Source organism: Aptenodytes forsteri, unplaced genomic scaffold (genome assembly GCF_000699145.1).
Source record: "Aptenodytes forsteri isolate BGI_AS27 unplaced genomic scaffold, ASM69914v1 Scaffold49, whole genome shotgun sequence".
In the NCBI taxonomy this organism is placed as follows: Eukaryota; Metazoa; Chordata; class Aves; order Sphenisciformes; family Spheniscidae; genus Aptenodytes; species Aptenodytes forsteri.
The window spans coordinates 3,112,787-3,120,017 of NW_008795125.1; positions in this window are offsets into that span (position 1 = coordinate 3,112,787).

Sequence of the window (7,231 nt, forward strand, 5' to 3'; positions counted from 1 at the left end):
CTCTCTGATAACATTGTGGATACAATTAGCTAATAGCTTTAGAAAGGGAAAGCAGGATGTTTTTCTTTTCTCTCTGCTAATCATTTAAAAGAGAAAATAAAATAAGGCCTTGATCAGTGCCAACTCTCTTATCTGTCTCCATTCAAGTGATAGCACAATAAGTTTCAGTGAGATTGTCCAAAAAAGCCCTCAAAAGTGCATTTAAAGATGAACTGGTTATGTGTTAAATATTTTGGGCCAGATCCTCAGTTCATGTTAGCAAGCAAGGTCCCAGGGACTTCACGGACCTGGCTGTGGTTTATTCCAGCTAAGAATCACTTTTTATTCCCAGTGTGGCAGGTCAGCAAGCAAAACTGACACTCAACGTGGGAGTTCCCTCACCTAACAAGTAACAACACAGAGATCTCCAACAGACCTTGTTCTTCCTTTACAGGTGACTTTTCTATACAACAGAGATGAAGTAGGCACAAATCTCCGAGGACCCCATTCATCCGATTTATTTTGGATTTGATCTCCACTGACCATACAGGCCGTGAGGGGTGCACAGCGATAGCAGTGGTTCGGTTCAGCTCAGCATTGCACTTCTGAGGTGACTATCCTGATTTTCCCCACTTACCTCATTTTGGTTCACATCAAAGGGCAGTGCTGGAGCATACAAACTGGATCCTTTTCAGATGAAACTAAGCTGGAAGATACAGACGTAGATCTCGTTCACCCCCTCCAAGTTGTGTATAGTGTGGAAGTCAGGTTTCAGACTACAGCTCTACACCAACTAGCCCGTGCTACTTGCTAATGTAGACAACAGCCTTCTGGTAGCTCCTGCAGATGTAGCTATCTGTATTTGATCAAATGAATTCCAGCCCAAGTTGTTTTGTATAAATAACATGGCCACAAGCCAAGAATTCAAGTGTTGAAGGAGTAGGAACACTGTTCTGGGATCGTTTTCAGGGTAACATTTTTTGCTCTTTTTCTGGCAGGGAAAAGCCCATAGCCAATATCAAACACCAACGGCTGTTGGGATGCTGTGTTTTGGAGGAACCTGTAGTGACTCAGAAAACCAGGAGCAGAGCAGACTCACCCACATCTTTCAGCCTCTTCCCAAGACACATCAGTCTTCTACCACTGACAGATCAGATAGGATGACAATATAAGGAGCTCTCCATGCTCTGGTAGTCTGAACCCCAGAAGGGATGAGGCCAGCCCTGGACATCTCTGATGGGAACAAACCAGTGACCAATCCCTCAAATTTACAGGCCATAATCCTGAGCCCGGTGATGTTATCAGTAACTTTCCCAGCGTGGGATTCATCTGACCAGACGTCGGTATCTATGCTGCAGGGCCTGCAATCAGTGTGCTTGTACTGTCAGCAGAGAGAAACCAGCACACATGAGGTGCAACTTATCTCGTGCTAAAGCCCATATCTGAAGCAGGCAAGGATGATAATCCTGAGAAATACTTTGTTCTGCCCATTGACTATGCAGGGAGACAGTGAGGTCCAGCTCTGACAGAGAGGAGTGCTTTGTAAGCATCTAGAGTTAGGTGGGATGAATATGATCCCCTATGACTGTGACAGGCTTCCGATAACCCCCTTACAATAAATATGGTTCAATAAATTAATATATTCTCGGCTTGCAGGGATCAGCCTTCCAAGGCCTCCAGGCTGGTGGAGCGATGATTTTTGCACATACACATTTACAGTGACTCCTTCTAAAAGCCACTGTTACCTACCAATGACTGTGTCACAACACAGGGATACTGTCCTGCCACACACAAGTGACACAGACTGAATGTTTTTCTGCCCTCAGGTAAGACAGTAAACACCTGTCAATGTTGCTGCACTAGTTACCGCTGTGTATAGGTGCTATACCACATATATTATCTATGTAAGAGAGACACAGGGTATAGATATAGCCATTGCACAGTTCAAGCTGAGGAGAAAGCAGAAAAAGAGACATTCATTGAACTACCCCGAACTTGAGACACATGGCAATCATGCTCCCAAATTTGCATTCTCAAGGAACACAAGCAAGATTTGTTATTCTACCTTAAAAATAAAAACACACTGCAACAGAAATGTACGTCCTTTATTAACAACTTTTCAAAATAAACCTGAAGAAAAAAAGTCTTTGGTGACACTATCTATAAAAACAACCTATCTTAGATGGTAAACCTATGATGTTATACAGGTTAATGAAGTAAACCAAATTATATGGCTTTTTAATTTCTCATTCTCTCTTTTTCTCTCACTCACACACTTGCTTTAGGTTTAATTGCACCATGTTGTCAATAGTTAAACAAAGAGGGAGAAACACTTTAAAAAAGATGTGGCAGCACTACTAAAACATTGGTAATGCATTAGAAATTTTTTCTCAAAAATGTACATTTTATACAAAATAAGGTTGTATTTTTGTTTGCTTTTTTGCTTTACATTTGCCCACCTAAGAATTCCTATTTTAGGTTTCCATTCTCATCATCCAAACACTATACATATTTTCTCTCAAAATAAATATACAGAATTATGTACAAGGTCGCAAGGCCCATTGGATCATCACTAATCCACTGTGAAATAGTCACTAAAAACATCATGAAGGGTGGGAGGGAGCATCCCAAAGCATCTGACGAGTCCCATAACCCCCCTTAATTTAACTCCAACTTAAAAAACATGTGTGAAGACAGTTAAAATAGTGGTATAAAGGCCAGCTTGACTTAGTTTTAAACAAGGGTGAGATGTACAAAATTTTGGAAGATGCGGTTTTATTTCCAGCAGACACTGGCTAAGACCCTGCGTGGGGCAGGTCCCTTCTTAGGAGACCCCAGGCCCATCCCCGCGAAATCCCGCTGAAGCCCAGGGAAATGGCTCTGTCAGGCTGACGCCCTTGAAGGCCACATTTCTGCAACAGACAGCAGAGCCAGCCTGGAAAAAAAGAGCAGACCACCAATCTGCCCCGTGCTGTAAGAGGATGTTTAACTGGAGGAATTAATAAAATTGTTGTCAGTCAATACAGATGTTATGACAAACACCGAGTAGACTTTTAGTCTCGATATGGGGGGAGAGAGAAAGAGGAGGACACTGCATTTTACACTGGGAACGTAAAGATTTAAAAAAAAATCCAAGTCTACTTCTAGCTGTTTCTTTCATTGCTTCAGTGTCAAATGATTACTTCCATTCTCCAAATGACATCTTTTGGTAAATGAGCTATTTTAAAAGGCGCTCATTGGTGAAAGATTAATTTCTTTGTCAAAGTTGGCTCTAAGAAGGAATTGCAATCTGAAATTGATAAAATCCATGATTTTTTCTGATGGAAAAGATCAAAGCGCTCAATAGCCATGCGTTAGCACACCAGCATGTTCACTAAGAAATTGTTACAAAGCTTAAACATTCACATCTAGAAAAAGTTATGGTAATAATTAGAGTTTTTCACAAAATAGAAAGAGGCCCAAGGGACTGCAAGGAGAGCCAGGCACTTTCTATCTTGGAAGTTTGCCCCTATTTTTGTGTCGCGTTTTTCTCGTTATGAAACCCTCCTCCAGCAATAGATCTCATTCAGATTATAACTGGGAAGGGTTTCTTTCTTTTTTTTTTTCCTTTAATAAATTCAATTAAAAATTCATCAGTTCTCCCAAACTCTAATCCCTACTTTTATTCTGTTTTAATGGCATGGATCTATTCACATTCATCCATCCATCTCACCCCTGATTAAATTAAGGTCAGTAACCTTTACGAAAGGCCACATGCGTAACACTCAGTCAAGTCATCAGGCATTCAAGTACCTGTAAAGTAAAGGCTAACATAGCCTGCTGTTAAAGAAAAATAATAATTAAAAAAAACTACAAAAGGACCAACAAGGAGCGAACCTTGTTTCAGCACCATCTGAATTAAGGGGGGGGAGAAAAAAAAAGAATAAAGAACCATTAACTCACACGTAGGATGTGATAAAAGGGTGATTTCATTCGGTAAGGAAACAACACAGCTCTATCCAACACAGGTACACACGGGAGGCTCAGAAGCATGCCTAGTGTCCTTAGGAGCGTTGGCCGATAACGTCTGCATTGAGCGTAACACACCGAGCCTCTAAGCTGGATCTGTGTCCAGCTCTTCCCGTGGGTCCCTGGGCCGTGGACACAGAGACCGACGGCCGTTCTCGAGACTGGCCGCAAGGCACATTCTTTCCTAGAGAGACGGCTATGCCTGGGTAACGTGCTGCAAAGAGAAACTCTCCTACCTATCCGCATCCCTTCTGGAGCTAAGCCTTTCATTGTTACTTGTTTAATTAGCGATCTGTAAACAGAAAGGGCCTCGAATCACATTGAGAGCGAGCTTTAGCACAGTCTCTTTCAGCCACCCCAAAAAGTGACGATAACAGAATGTCAAACAGCTTAAAAGCTTGGCCTGACTCGCTGCACTCCAAAAATGGTTAGCTGCTCCCTTTTTTACTAAAAACCCAACCCACGTGCCCCAAAATGGCATTAACTAAAACCCAAGCAGAATTGTAATTCTTGTTTTTGTAGGGTCCCCTCTTCCCTCTCCCTGGCCCCTCTTGCCAGCTACAGACCATTAACTGCTTCCCAGAGCGGCAGATGCTTCTGTGGACATATCCACACGCCTGCCTGCAAATGGGGACATGAGCAAAGCGTGAGCCCTGCCAACCTCATCCAGTGTTTGACACATTCTCCAAAAACTGAGTCTAAGGAGAAGGTCTATTCCAGTCCCTGAAAGAGCTGCCTGATCTACAAGAGAAAAAAGTGGCATGGGAGCCGCTGGGCCATTCACCCTGGAAAATCAAACCACTGGACTTCACCTTTCCCCGCAGATCAGCAAGCGCAGACCTGAGAGCACAGGGAAGTGAGGTTCAGGTTTTTATGGGATGTGGGGAGCTGAATTAGCAGCTCACCCTACAAAGACAGGAGCATAACCTGCTCCCCTTCCCTCCCTGGCCCTGCCTATCTGCTCTTGCCTCTTTACACATCTCTCCACATGCTGATTTAACTCTCTAAAATGGCATTAAAAAAATCCAATAAATCACCGGACAGTTTTCTGTGATTTTAGAGAGTTGAATGGGCTCACAGAAGCATCTGGTGGGCACCAGCATGGCAGAAGGTGTGAGGCAAGACTGCGTGGCCAGCGGCTGGGAGAGCAACTGGAGTGGGGGAAAAAGTGGCACCTCTTCCTTTCAGCAGCATAAGTCACTAGCTGCAGTCTCACACATGTTTTGGCACATTCCTTTAAAGATTTGGTTCAGATTTAACACAAAATGTCAGGAACCTGATGTTCCTGCCCTAACTCGCTGTGGTCTGTTCAAATATTGCAATACATACGCAAAGCAAAGCATTCTTTGCAAGTCTTTACATGTTAGGTTGCATACAAACATTTAGCAATATGTACTTTGCACTTTTAAAGCAACTTTCCATTTAGGGATTCTGATTTTAACCAGCAAGAGAAATTATTTAGGCTTCACAGCATTCCCTCTACAACCAGTAACTATTACTTTTACAAATGAGGAAGCTGAGGCATGCCTCGGTTATGGGAGTTGCTTAAAGCTGCATAATAAAGCAGTGCCTGAGCCTGAATGAAACTGGTGATAATCCTGGTCCACCCTTCCTATCACTCCAGCTACTCTTCACCCCTGCTACCAGACCATCTGTTTACACAGGAATGAGGTATAGAAAGGCTTGCTGGTCTTTTGGGCATTGGAACTAAACCCTCCCGCTGTGACTTTAACAGAGCTCTTGGGGGTGGCGACCATTACAGAGCACCCCAAACGCACCTCATCAAAATGCGAGAGTTCAAAACGTTTTTAAAGTGCTTATTTTCTTAGCAAATCGGAATGGCATCTTCCTGACCCAAATCACTGCTTTTGTCTTCATTCCTCAATTGAAAGAAACACATAAATAAGAAAAGCAGTACAGAGAAATAAACAACTGGAATATTTCCATTTAAAAATACTTCCATTTGAAATGATAAAACCATTTTGGAGCGTGAGTAACGCCGGTATTTCAGGGGCAGGTTTTTGTCTGAGTTACCCTGCCCCAAGTACGCCTGGGAGCACCCGCTGCCGCCAATACCCAGTGTCTGACCACACACTTTACTTCAGGTGTTAGACCTCCAGGAGGGAATTTCTCCACCTATTTGCACTTACAAAAAAAAAAAAAAAAGGAAAGAAAAAAAGTGGATTACATAAAGCTGAAGGATTGTCTGTCTGTAACAGCAGGCACAGTATTACAGTATTGATCTTGACTAAGTGTGTTAGACAATGTTGCTGTTGTTTTTTAGATTAGGAAAGAAAAAAAGAAAAGCCCATGCTTTGATTTCATATAAACCAATTTGTTACAGGCCAAATTCCTGCGTTGTGAGCACTAACACGCTTTCTTTTTTTTTGCCAACACCCCTTTTGCCCTCAGAAAAAAGCTATTTCTAGAAATTTAGCTGCCGCGGCCAAGCAGCACCAGTGCCCCCGGGCAGCAGGGACTCACACAGGCTGTGTCCCTGCGTGGCCGCCACGCGGGCCGTGCGGACTGCTCCTGCGGTGCTCACCCATGGGCCGGGCTGTTCGGGACGTGCCTCTCCTACCAGAATACACAACCGGCACCGCACCTCTGCTGTGCATGAAGCCCCCCCTGTGCTCCATGTCACCGGTTTGCTCCTTGGCAGTAGCGTTCCTCTCCCCCTTCAAGGCAAGGCTGATTGCCTTTAAAAGTGGGGTCCCCAACCAGGAGGATCTACACTCTTGTCTGGCTCATTGGGGGTTCTCCAGTTTTCCATCCATCCAAAGGGGTTTTGCCATAGTGGCCGCTACCGGCTTGGGTAAAACTGAGGAAAAAAAATTAAAAAGTCAGCAGTAAATGAGAAACGTTAATACTTCGGTTCTGTCCTGCTTGTGCTCAGTTTGTTTCTGAACCTGCTGCATTTTCTCCCCGTGAGATTCAAGCGTTAACTTTGCAGGGGAAAATGAATCAAAATCGCAATGACAATCAAATGCATGAAAGAAAGAAACGGCAGCTTTGAAATATTCACAACCAACACAATTTTGATTAAAGAAAGAACTCTGTTTTTAATAGGGTTTTTTTTTGATCATTAAAAAAGTTTAAACCTGCATAGCAATCATTTCAAAAATAATTATTTAATGTTCCATAATGAAACTGTACACGACCTAGTCTTGAGCGACAGAAGCCTGCCGGGCGGTTCGACGCAGTCCGGAGCAGCGCACCCCTGGCGCCGGGACGCCGCTCGTCG